General features: G+C 43.8%; 1 long non-coding RNA gene across 1 annotated transcript in view; it reads left to right on the top strand.

Annotated features, from left to right (window-relative positions):
• Positions 1-421: 421 nt before the first annotated feature.
• LOC144892498 (uncharacterized) overlaps positions 422-13,894 on the top strand; it is a 94,608-nt gene continuing 81,135 nt past the window's right edge. Inside the window, exon 1 of the long non-coding RNA XR_013623704.1 lies at positions 422-759. This is a non-coding gene — a long non-coding RNA (uncharacterized LOC144892498). The remainder of the gene's footprint in view (positions 760-13,894) is intronic.

Here is a 13,894-nt window from a genome sequence, read left to right on the forward strand (position 1 = left end):
ACTCCCCAACTCTCCCTTACCCCATTCCCTAGTCCCATTGTCTGTAAACAACACCCATTAGAGCCGATCTTCCCCTTCATCCCCCCATTAAATGTCGTGCCCAGGTCCCCCGCACCACACGTAGACAATTATAGGACATCTTGCTAGTTATTCTTAATCTATGTCAGTTAAGGACTTGTTTCCATTAATTATGACTCTTCGTTGCACCAGAATGTGATTATATGGCACCTGTTAGGAAGTTTAGGACCTCCCCATACCTCTCCGCATCTCTTCCCCATGAAGAAGCGCCAACTACAACAACAACAACAAAAGAGGGGGGCGGCGCGGTGACGGCATGGGGAGTGGGCGTCCTCCTTCCGGCTCGGTTAGCCACCATTGACCACGCGCTCCACGGGGTTACCACGAAGGGGCTCCCTGTCGGCCCCTCGTCAAGGGCGGAGCCGGTAACCCCCGCACCCAATGAGAAGCCATGGGCCGATGCCATCTGGGGCGGCGCTAACGAGCCGAGGGCGTGTCACTCCCCGCCGGATATACGCGGCCCCGCGCCGGATGTGACGTCAGATGCGCCCCCAGCTTGAGACGACAAGACGCCACCTCGAGCGCTGAGAGACCTCCTGCATCTGTTGGGCCGCGCCATCCTGTCCCTGAGCACAAGGTGCACCTTGTGCTGGCCATCGAATACCCGCTTTCCTAGCCATCAATCCCCGTGTGAGTCAGTTTTTGTCCTGTTTCTCTGTGGTCTGTCGGGAATAATATAAGGTTGTGTCTAAGTGCCCACCTTCCTATGTTTCCCTCTTGTCCCTGTAATCTAACCTTCCGCCTTAATATAACCTCCTCCGGAGGTCTTGAGAACTGAACCCCTGGTGTCGTATTGTGTCATTATAACCCAGCCGGGTGTCTTCTTTTTCCTTCATTGGTCTAGCATAGCGCGATTAGTCAACCCCGGGTGCAATCGGGGTAACTTGTACGGATACGGCGGCCATCCCGCTCGGCCCACCATACCATCAAAGTCGTATCTGTAACAATATATATATATATATATATATATATATATATGTATATATATATATTTTTTTTTTTTTTTTTTTTTTTATAGATATATATATATATATATAGATATATATATATATATATATATATATATATATATATATATATATATATTTTATATATATGTATATGTTTGACTCTGGCCTTGCTCCTCCTGGCCTATTCAATATTCAACCTCTCCACTCCTGAAGCCACACCAGGTATCACACACATTCCTCGAGAAACCTTCCCAAAGTCCAGACTGATTCCCCACCTGCATTAATTTGTTTAAATATTGTTACGTGTGTGGGGGTAGGTAATGAAATACCTTAGTCGAGAGAGAACTGTATACAGTCACGTGAAAAAGTAAGTGCACCCCATGTAAAGTTTTGACTTTTTCAACATATTTCAACATACAGCTATTTGATCTTCATTTCAACAATATTGATAGATAAAGGTGATATAATATAACAAATAGCATGAAACATTTACATTTTGTAGTCCGTTGTATAATTTAAATAAACATAAATGCAAATTTCGCATGTGGAAAAAGTAAGTACACCCTTGGCTCTAATAGGTGGTATTGCCCCCTTTGGCAGAAACAACCTCAAGTAGGCGTTTCTTATAACTGTCTGCCATTCTCTGACATCGACTGGGAGAAATTTTTGCCCACTCCTCCATGCAGAATTCTTTCAGCTGTGCGATGTTTGAGGGGTTTCTTGCATGCACAGCTCGTTTCAACCCCCCCCCCCCCCCCCCCCCCCCACAACAAATGTGATTTAGATCCAGGCTTTGACTTGGCCATTCCAGAACTCTCCATTTCTTTCTTTTCAGCCATTCCTTGGTGGATTTACTGGTATGTTTAGGGTCATTGTCATGTTGCAAGGTCTACCTTCGGTTGAGCTTCAACTTTCCGACAGATGGCCTCACATTATCCTCAAGCACCCTCTGGTACAATGAAGAATTCATAGTGGATTCTATGATGGTGAGCTGCCCAGGCCCTGATGCAGCAAAGCTGCCCCAAACCATAATATTTCCACGACCATGCTTTACAGTTGGTATCAGGTTCTTGTGGTCAAATGCTGTCTTTGGTTTTCACCAAACATGTCTTCTGGTACTGTGGCCAAATAGCTCTACCTTTGATTCATCTGTCCAGAGCACATTGTTCCAGAAGTGCTGGTCTTTGCCTCGGTGCTCATTGGCAAACTTTTGTCTTGCCCTGATGTTCTTTCTGGACAGTAAAGGTTTCCTCCTGGCACACCTCCCATGTAGATCAAATTTGTGCAGCCTCTTTCTAATGGTAGACTCGTGCACTTTGACATCAACAGTGGCAAGAGCTACCTGTAGGTCCCGTGATGAGATTCTGGGGTTCTTATAGACTTCTTTCAGCATCTTGCGGTCTGCTCTCGGGCTGATCTTGCTGGGGCGGCCTGGCCTGAACAAGTTGGCAGGTGTTTGGAATCTTCTCCACTTGTAGATGATCTTCCGGACAGTCGAATGATTGATTTCAAATTGTTTGGAGATCTTTTTAAATCCCTTCCCAGACTCGTAGGCATCTATAACCTTCTTTCTGAAGGCCTCAGAGAGCTCTTTTGATCTAGGCATGGTGACGCCGCACACTTCAACAACAAAGAGCAAACCAAACTAAATGTCTGAGGTTTAAATAAGACAGGTTCCTCCAAGATCCTCTCCAACGATGTTCTAATCATTTGCACCTGAGCTGGTGCACCTGATTCTAATTTTAGGTATTTGAAGTAGTGATAAATGTTGGGGTGTACTTACTTTTTCCACATGCGAAATTTGCATTTATGTTTATTTAAATTATACAATGGACTACAAAATGTAAATGTTTCATGATATTTGTTATATTGTATCACCTTTATCTATCAATGTTGTTGAAATGAAGATCAAATAGCTGTATGTTGAAATATGTTGAAAAAGTCAAAACTTTACATGGGGTGTACTTACTTTTTCACGTGACTGTATACTTTTCCAAAATAAATAATAAATCTCTGTTTTTTACTGAGCAATTTCCAGCTTGGTATTGACAGCTTTGTCTAATGATGGCAGCCATAAACACTTCAAAGATAGACATCTTGTCCAAATATCTAAGAGTATTTATTTGAGGATTTTTGCTGTCTTTATTTGTCATACATTAGAGTATGTCATAATATTTCATAATTGTCAAAATATCTCACACTTTAAGAAAAGAATATTTAATAATTCAGAAAGTGAGAAACTGTCACTGAAGTCATGTGAAGATGGTAATAATTACACCTTAGGGTATAATCAGAACATTTTAGATGAAGAGATGGAAACGGTTTGATAATAGTGTGAAGATCCGGTGATTGATATATAAGAATTGAAACTTACCATCACGGGAGAAGCTGACGTTTATCACAAACATACAATTTGTGAACAGCAGCTGTACTTTCACGTGTATTACTTATTGCTTGTGTTAAATATTTTTGAAAATTTTTTGTCCTGTTCTTCTTCTTTGTTCGTATGCTGCACAAGGCTGCGGGGTGGCATCATTGGCTGAGGGCGCAGCTGGGTCGCTGATGCAATGCTCTCTGCTGGTTACTCTTTGCAAAGGACATCATGAGATATTTAACGTCCACCAACTAATGCCGGCAGACAGACGCCCAGTTTAACATCCAACGGCACACCCATTGATGAATCACCCTGCCTGTGAAACACCAGGATAAAGATTTATAGCTGGGTCAGGATTCGAACCCAAGCTAGACAACTTAGAGGAGAGTGTACATAGCTCTAGGCCATCCTGTCAGCCCAGTCCTTGTCTGAAAATGTCTCTCAAACATGCACAGTTCATTTCCTGTGTTTATTCACTTGTGTAAATATCAAGAATATTTAACTAAGGGTTGGTTGTTGCTGTCTTTTATTTGTCATACTTAGAGCATGTCATAAGACATAAATAGTATAATTGTAAAAATATGTCATAAAGTTGAAGTAAATAATATTTAATACTGAAGTCATGTGGCGAGGGTATAAATTACACCTTCGGGTATAAATCACAACATTTGAGATGAAGAGATGAATAGTAAAGATAAATATCCTGTAACTAATTTCAAGTCACAGTGGAGCCATTGAATCATCTATGGTTTCCTTAAGTTCCTCTAGTCTAGAAGACCTCTCTGACTGTATATTGGTTGCCAGGGGCAACCCAAATTTTTTTTAAGGGGGGTTCACTTGAGGTTAAGATGTTCATAGATCACAAAATCTACCCAAAGCCTTATTCAAGTGAATGTATTTACAACAACGATGTAAATACACAAAATGTTTCCGATACAAATCAATAAAAACATTGAGCGGACATGCACAAAATGCAGCAAAAAGAACCCGAGCACCAAAATTAAACTCGCCATCATCAGAGCGTCATAATAAACGAGTCAATTGTCCAATGATAGCTCACAGGGCAGACGAGAACGGATACCTCCGCAAAGATGAACAGTCTAGGTTTTGTGCACCACTGATAGGCCGGATCTGGATTCCGACTTTAACCAAAAGTTAATCGGCTTCTTCTTGTCACCTAACCAACTCATTCACCAAGTTTTGTCATAAGTCATCCACAACTTTTTGAAATATCATGATATATATCATTTTTGGCCCCATCTCTCAATTTTTAAGAATCACATAAAAATTTTAAAAAATCCTCGTATCTGTATCTGGATTCGGATATTCACCAAAATTTAATCACTTTGTCCTCGTCACACACACAACCTCTCCACCAAGTTTCGACCGAATCCGTCCACAACTCTTTGAAATATCTTGCTATGCATGGTATTTTTTTTTTGGCCAAATAGAAGCCTGGTGTTGGCTTAGCGGTTGGGGTGCCGGCTTGGGATCCTAGGATCCTGGGTACGAATCCCGATCGAATCACTGAATTAATGCAAGGTGGGTTGACTCAGCCTGTCATCCTTCTGAGGTCGGCAAATTGAGTACCAGTTCACTGGTAGTTCTCTGTGTGTCGCTCTCGCAAGAGGCGACTAACAGGGTTGGCATCAGGAAGGGCATCCGGCCATAAAACGTTGCTTCAAAAAGGGGGCCATGGTGCCCGACAAAGGCCAACCCCTGCTCTGCGGGGAAAAATGGCCTCTAAAGGTGGTTGTGTCGTTTTCACCAAATCACACTCAAAGTGAAGAATCGTTTTTAAAATTCTTGTATCTATCTCGTATTTCGTATCCGGATTCGGATCTTCACCAAAATCGAATCAATTCTTCTTTGGCACACACTCAACCCTTCCACCAAATTAAATCCAAATCCATCAAGAACTTTTTAAAAGATATCCTGCACACAAACAAACTGACAGGGTTGAACACTTTACCTCCGTCCATTTTGAGATGGTGGAAGTAAAATGGTAGCGGTGGAGGGAGGGTGAGGTGAGGATTGAGGATGGAGAGGGGGTCAGGTGCACCCAGTGAATCCTCACCACTGGATCCTCCCCTACATTCCATCACCAAAACACTGACCCTTACATCCGCCGATTCCGTCGAATTTACCTTCAAAAGAAACATTTAACTTCACTCCTCTCAAAACTTGAATACCATATATTTTATTGTGGCTAAAATATTTCCCCGAATTCTCAACAGCTACTGAATCCAGGCCTTAAATTTCCCCATCTGTATTTTTTAATTTGGTGTACAAGTACTGCACAAGAATAAACATCCCAGTGACCCTCTCGGAATACCCACATTGCATAAGTCCCAAGAGCATAAATGAAAACTCGCAATTGTTTGTCGGGCAATATGGCATGTTTCTTTTTCCCCCATGAAGGTACATGACATTGGGAAAGTAAGTACCATTTTTTTTAGCCTATAAGTCGATGTGGAGTATAAGTCGAATTGGCTAATTTTCCCATTTTTATTTCCTTCGTTCATAGATAAGTCCATTTGGAGTACAAGACAAAGAGAGATCAACTGCAGAAGTTAGCAAAATAGTCAGTTGGAACAAGAGATGTTATTTCCTACCTGTCATGGTCACAAAGCATTGCTGCCGACAATACTTCCAGGGTCATGAATATTAATGAGCTGTTTTGTGCATGTTATTTCTGTTTTGTTTATTCCTGTGCAGCTGTTATTATATGTGCAGTACCTGTCATTCTCTTTGGCCTGAATGCAAAGTGCTACATCTGGAGGAAACTGAGCACAGCTCATTACCCATCTAACATCATCCCTACCATGAAGCATGGTGGTGGCAGCATCATGCTATGGGGATGATTTTCAGCGGCCAGGACTGGGAGACATGTAAGGCTAGAGGGAACAAAGAATGGAGCCAAATACAGGCAAATCCTTGAAGAGAACCTAAGCTTGGTGTTGGCTTATCAGTTAGGGTGCCAGCTTGGGATCCTAGGATCCTGGGTTTGAATCCCGGTCAATCTCTGAATTAACGCCAGGGGGGTTGACTCAGCCTGTCATCCTTCCACGGTCGGCAAATGAGTACCAGCTTACTCGGATGAATGTGCCATTTAGTATCCTGCTTCGGATTGCCGACCGTCCAGGATTGTGCCCAATGGCCTAGAAACTGCTTCGGCAGCTCGATGCATCTGAATATGCACAAAGGAGTGGTCATCATCATTTCCCCGATGCTCTGATGGCACCCTCTTGCGGCACATCAGTGTCGACTTCTCCGCTCCGGATTCACCGTGGCCCATTTTTAGCTATATCAAAGATTTCTCGATTCCAAAGCCCCCAATATAACACTACGTCTATGGGAAATTAACATCTCGTAACGTCGTTTTGTTTAATGTCGCACTTTCTCGGAACGCATCCATGATGTTAAGTGGAAACTTGCCGTTGTGTGTTTTGAAGAAATAATTATAGAATTTATTTCAGAAAATATCACACTTTGCATTTTTTTATGCCTCCGCCGACAAAGTCGTGGAGGCATTATGTTTTTGGGTTGTCCGTCCGTCTGTCCATCCGTACAGGCTAAACCGCGTTTTTCTCAGCAACCATATATCCGATTGAAACAAAACGTTCAGGGTAGGAGTGACACCCATGCAGAATGATTTTATAATACTTGTGACATCATAGGTCACGTGGTATGGCAGCCATCTTGGATTAAAAGCAGATAATTTTAAAAATATTTTTCGGAAACCGCTGAATGGAAAAATTTGAAACTTGGCACATTGTCAAGTGCTCCCAATGCAGAACGAAAGCATTATAATGATGACATCATAGGTGAAGTGGTATACCAGCCAAAATGTTTATTTTTAAAAATCCCTTCTCTGAAACTGCTTCACTGATCGATGTGAAACCTGTCATGGCTGGTGAAAATGTGAGATTTGAAAACAGCTGAAGGGATTTAAATCAAACTTTTTTATTTTTAGGACAGCGAATGATGGCATCCACCCATTGTGGGACTATGTGTTGGCATGTTGGCGACACAGTCGCATTGTTCTCGTTTTCATTTATGCAATTCAATTTCTTAAACCACAGATAAGTCGATTCTGAGTACAAGTCGAGTTCCAGAGTTCTGGGAAAAAAGAGTGATATGCCTAAAAAGAAGGTACTTAACTGGAGCATGACGTGACTTTTTGGAGCATGACGGATCTACAAATACCAGAGGATCTCTAACATCTACAGTGCAAACAACACAGTCAGCTTAAAGTTCCTTCAGAATAACATCATCACATTTATCAGACAACAGTTTTAAGTGAGATTTAATTATTTAGCAGGAAACGTCTCGACTCAACATAGGTGCACGTATATATTACCTTCATAAGGGGCACGTATATGTTATGATGATCCAGTAATTGCATGAGATTGGCAATTTTTCATCCTCTTATGTTTTAACTCATTAACGTGTTCCGAAATTATCCCTGGAGGAGCAACCAGGTAACTTTGTTGTAAAGCCTCACAAATGTTGATTGTATGCTAGTATACTCGTGGTACACAGAAAACTAATATCTTACTAAACATGGGCAATGTTGGTGACTCCAATTTTCTGTCGACAGTTGCAATATGATCCACCAGAATATCTGCAAGTGATGTGAGAGTAGTCGACCATCTCAAAATACTGCAGCTCAACCAGCAGGACTGCCTACAACCAGCAGCTCAGTGCTTTCCTACAGTCAAATACATCAGGTTAGTCCAATAGATAACAAGCAATTTAATATCCTTACACCATGTGACCATTTACATCAAATCAAAATTAAGCATATAATAGAAGGTCAGGCTTTATGTTCAAGGAGGCAGCTAAGACCTGGGACACTCTTCACTTATTACATTTGAAACACAACTTTAACTACAACGACACTCGGTTGAGCGGATATCTCCGCCAGGCTGAACAATGTATGTTTTGTATCCCACTGATAGGCCGAATCTGGATTCGGACCTGAACCAAAATCGAATCGGCTTGTTCTTGTCACCTATCCAACTCATCCACCAAGTTTTGTCATAACCTGTCCATAACTTTGTAACATATCATGCTACATATAGTTTTTGACCCTATCACTCAATTGTGAAGAATCACTTAAAAAATGATCATATCAGGATCCAGATTCGGATCTTAACCAACATGGAACCGATTTGTCCTTGTCACACACACACACCCTGTGCACCAAGTTTCATCCGAATCCGTCCATAAGTTTTTGAGATATCGTTTTATTTATATATATATATATATATATATATATATATATATATATATATATATATATATATCGGTTTTAGAAATATCACTCAATTGTGAAGAATCACTTAAGAAAGTCTCAGATCCAGATCCGAATCCGGATCTTCACCAAGTTTTAATCATTTCATCCTTGTCACATACCCGACCTCTCCACCAAATTTCGTCCAAATCCGTCCATAACTGGTTTCACAAACAAACAGACAGGGGTGAAAACATAACCTTCGGTTTGTGGAGGTCAAAATGAAAGACCTACACTTTAATTAATAAATCAGCAATTATTTATCCAGTCACTCATCCTGCTATTATTCTGTAGGCGACCCCTTTGGGGTGGCATGTATAATTTTGTTGTTGACAAATGCTTGCCATCCAACAACACGGACCCAGAGGGGCTAGTAGTCTTTGGCACATGTTTGCTCTGGAATTACCACAATCACCCCCGCAAGTAATGTCTGAGTGTGCAAAGAGACGACTGATTTAATGGGACATTCTCAGTCTGAAATAATTTGTCTGTTCATATTTACACATACATGACATGTCAGTCTTTGTGGCAAGCATATAGATGCTAGCAGGATCAACAAAGGAGCAAAGAGGGGCAAATGTACTCATAGACCATGCTCTCCCAGTAATGATGGAAAGCAACAGCCATGTGATACTCACAAATGGATCAATAACGGAGAATAAGAGAACTGGCAGACAAGGAGGGGAAAAATTGGACATGGAATTAACGTGATGGAAATATAACGAGGGACCTATGGACATTATAAGGGAACAGGCAGGAAACTGAAAAAGTGTGAGTAAAAGTGGAAAGGTAGGGATAAGCTCAAGAGGAAAGTTAAAGGAATAGGGGATGTCAAGAGATTGCAATGGTGAGACATCTTCAAGGAGAAGAAGAGGAGTGAAGAACATGTCTGGACAGACTCCGGAAGACAATTTCACCGTAGGACAAATATGGACAAAATAGTAAGCAGTTAGCTGAGATTTTGGGAAAGCAACACCATTTGGATTTCTGGCTGAGCGAGAGTGAACTGATGGGGCTTAAGGATGAAAAAGGCTGAGATGGCAAGTGAGACAAGACCAGATATGAGGCGATAGAAAACTACTAGTCCACAAACTTGTCTGTGATCAGAATGGAGCAGGCCTCTCACTTCAGCCCCCATGCCAGGTCATTCCAATTACCCACCGGACCTTGGATTTCACCGTTCCCATGGGCACAAGGTGGGATCTAGCCGGCACCAGCCCACAGAAGTGAGTCACACTCCATGGTAATGCAGTTGAATGCAGCTTGCCATCTCACACTCCATGGCAATGCAGTTTGGGACTTCCGCGTCCGGTCTTGCCGGCGAGGTTACGTTTTTTCGCAGCTGTCCATGCTCTCCACGCTATCGAAGTTAAGTAATTGTTCCCATTTGTATTTTCGTCAAAACTGTATTTATTTTATGGTGTGTGTACCTACAGTGGGTCCCTAGGAAAATTATCGGTGTAAATCTTTCATACCTGTATAGAAAATCGTGTTAATTCATGTCGTGTCTTTTGAGGCCTTGTACCGTGTCCTACCTTGAGGCTTTGTTTTTCTGTCAGCGGTCCGTCGTTTGTGCTCCAATAACTTTCGTTCTCTGTTCTTCCCAGTCTTTTCACCCCATAGCCTACTTCCTTGTTTAAAATCTCAACTCAAAAAAACAACAACAAAAAAAAAACATTTCCTTCTCTGTTCTTATTCGTTGTCCTTATTCGTTTATTCGTTGTTCTTATTCATTCGTTCGTTCTTCGACCACGTGTTTCTCCCCCATTTCCCCAGATAGTTTTCACTGTTAAACTTTAAAATGTTTAAGCTTTCCCCTGAAGTACTGTATTCTGTCGTATATTATAACACGTTTTTCTTCTTCTTCTTTAAAAGGTTGCTTTCGACTTGCTCACCAAATCTATTCATCCCAAAAAAAAATTCCATCTCTTACAGTGCCTCTTTCATACATTCCCTAAACTCTCCTGCAGTCCACCCCCCTCCCCCCTCCAGCATCCTTAAACGTATTTTTAACTCGAAGGTTACAAGAAACTCATTTTGCAAAAAATGTTCGTTTCCCATTAATCGTACACTTTCCAAAATCCAATCTGACCCCTCCCCTCCAAATCTTCCCCATCACCCCTCCCCTCCAAAACTTCCCCATCACCCCTCCCCTCCAAATCTTCCCCATCACCCATCCCTTTCAAACCTTCCCCCTTGCCCCTCCCTTCCAAATCCTCCCCATCACCCATCCCTTTCAAATCTCCCCCCTTGCCCCTTCCCTCCTAAACTCCCCCCACACCCCTCCCCTCCGAGACTCCCCCTCACCCCTCCCCTCCTAGACTCCCCCTCACCCCTCCCCTCCTAGACTCCCCCTCACCCCTCCCCTCCTAGGCTCCCCCCTCACCCCTCCCCTCCAAATCTCCCCCATCTCCCATCCCTTTCAAATCCCTCCCCTTGTCTCTTCCCTCCTAAACTTCCCCCTAACCCCTCCCCTCATAAACTCCCCCCTCGCCCCTCCCCTTCAAATCTCCCCACCCTCATTTCTTCTCCATTTCCCCCCTCTCACCCCTCCTCCCCAAATGGGTTATGGGCCCCGCTTCTTCCCCCTTCCAACTCTCACCTCCATCTCCCCCATCCTTCTGCATCGCTCCTCCCCCTCCTCAAATAACACCTCATTGTGCCTCACCCAATCACCATCAAACCTTTTGTCCACCCCATCCTTCCCTTTCTCCGAGCTATTCTGAAATCTCTGACACACCTTCAACAACTCTCCCTACCTCTTCCTCCTCTTCCACATCTTACCCAACCCCTCCTCCCCCCTGTTCTGTATCCGATGCTCCCCCTTCCTCTTCATTAACGGTATGGACCTCAAACATCCGGGGCCTTTGTTCAAACTTCACTGATCTCTCCATACAGGTTGCTTCTGACAAACCAGACATGATCTGCTTAACAGAAACTTTCCTCCTTCATGATGTCTCTGATTTCTTAGTATCTCTCCTGGGTTACTCCCTCCTCCGGTATGATAGACCTGAGCCTCGTCCTGGAGGTGGGGTTGCTATCTTTATCAAAAACTCTCTTTCTCACTCGCCCTGCACTGCCCTCTCTCCACCTCATCCCCAGGAATACCTCTGGCTACGGCTTCCCCTTCGCTCCCACCTCTTGTTCATATGTGTGTTGTACCGTCCACCAAACAGTGATAACTCCATCTACATCTCGCTGTCTAATAATATGGACCAACTTCTATCGACTCATCCCAACTCTCTCTTCCTCATATGTGGTGATTTCAATTGTCACCATGCCAGTTGGCTGGGTGTGGGTACCTCTCTCACGAGCCATGGCTCCTCAGCAAAGGACTTCTGCGACTCACTGGGACTGACACAATCTGTCAATTTTCCGACCTGGATCTCAGTCAACGGAGCATCTTCTCTTCTGGACTTGGTTATGACTAACTTCCCTGAAAATGTCTGCTGCTCTTCTTCTGCTCCAATCGGCTCATCTGATCATGTGCTTGTTAAAGTGGACATCTCTCTGACCATTCTCAGGGAGCCTCCTCAGCATCGACGAGTCTGGCATTTCACTCAGGCCAACTGTCACGGTCTTCAAGCAGCCATCATTCATCTGGACAGGTCTCCCATCTCTACCACCTCTGACATCAGCTCATCCTGGGAATTCTTCCAAAGTAAATTGCTCTCTCTCATGCACAGATTTATCCCATCTCGTCTTCAGTTGTCATACCCTTCCTCCCGTCCATGGTACACGGAATCTTGTGTTGAGGCTGTTGCCCCGAAACAACTTGCCTTCGTCTCCTGGAAAGCAAATCCAACGGAAGGAAATCTCATTTCCTTTCACAAAGCCCGAAACAAGTGTGTGTCCACACTCAGGAGAGCCAGGAAACAATATCTCTCCGTTCTCAAGTCCGAACTCTCTTATCTGTCTCCCTCTTCCAAATCCTGGTGGCGTCTGGTCAAATCTGTTTCTGGTGTTTGTTCCCCCTCCATCCCCTCCCTTACCTCAAATGGCTACACTGCTGACTCCGCACATGAAAAAGCTGAATGCCTCAACTCTGTGTTTGCCTCTAAATCTTGTGTCCCAAACCCATCCCTCTCTGTACCCACCGTACCTAGTCGTACCCAGCTACTCCTGGACTCTGTGTCCTTTCCTCCTGACAAGGTGGAAAAGTTTCTGTCAACCCTCGACTCTGATTCTGCAACTGGACCTGACGGCATCAACCCACGGGTCCTAAAATCCTGTTCTTCCGCTCTTTCACTCCCTCTCTCTGTTCTCTTCACCCTCTCTTTTGCTCAAGGTCATCTGCCATCTGCTTGGAAATCAGCCAACATCACCGCTTTACACAAAAAGGTGCAAAAACAGATCCTAGCAACTACAGACCAATCAGCCTTCTCCCAATTATCAGCAAAGTCATGGAATCCATCATTGCTTCGGATATGAAATCTTTCCTCTTCTCCAATGGCTTGATCTCTGATCATCAATTTGGTTTCAGACCAGGTCACTCTACTCTGGACATGTTGCTTCTGCTGTCTCAACAATGGATGGAGGTCCTCAATGCCAAACAGGAAATTAGAGCTGTCTCCCTCGACATATCACGTGCCTTCGATACGGTCTGGCACCCCGGTCTGCTCACCAAACTCTCCTCCTTTGGTATCCATGGAAATCTCCACGTATGGCTGGCGGACTTCCTCTCTAGTCCTAGTCAACGTGTGGCCCTGAATGGGTTTCTCTCATCTCCTCTTCCTGTTCAGGCTGGAGTTCCCCAAGGCAGTGTTATGGGCCCTGTGCCTTTTCTGGTCTTCATCAATGATCTCTCCGACTCTCTTGAAAATCCTCTCTATCTCTTTGCTGATGACTCCACTCTCTGCCGCTCCATTCCTCATCCCTCAGATCGGCAGTCTGCAGCCTCTTCACTCTCTGCAGACCTTGCCAAAATCACTGACTGGGCAAACAAGTGGAACATGTCTTTCAATCCTGACAAATCTCACACTCTTACGATGTCTCTCCGAAAAGACCGACTGGATAACCCTCCCATCCACTTTCTGAATAATCCTCTCCAAGAAGTTCTGTCACTCAAGCTTTTGGGTCTCACTATCTGCCATGATCTTTCCTGGGAAAACCACATTTAAAATCTGGCCTCCAAAGCCAGTCGCCGACTGGGCATCCTCCGTCGTGCGAAGTCCTTCCTTGGCACACCTGAGC

This window comes from Myxine glutinosa, chromosome 6 (assembly GCF_964187855.1).
Source record: "Myxine glutinosa chromosome 6, kmMyxGlut1.1, whole genome shotgun sequence".
Classification (NCBI taxonomy): Eukaryota; Metazoa; Chordata; class Myxini; order Myxiniformes; family Myxinidae; genus Myxine; species Myxine glutinosa.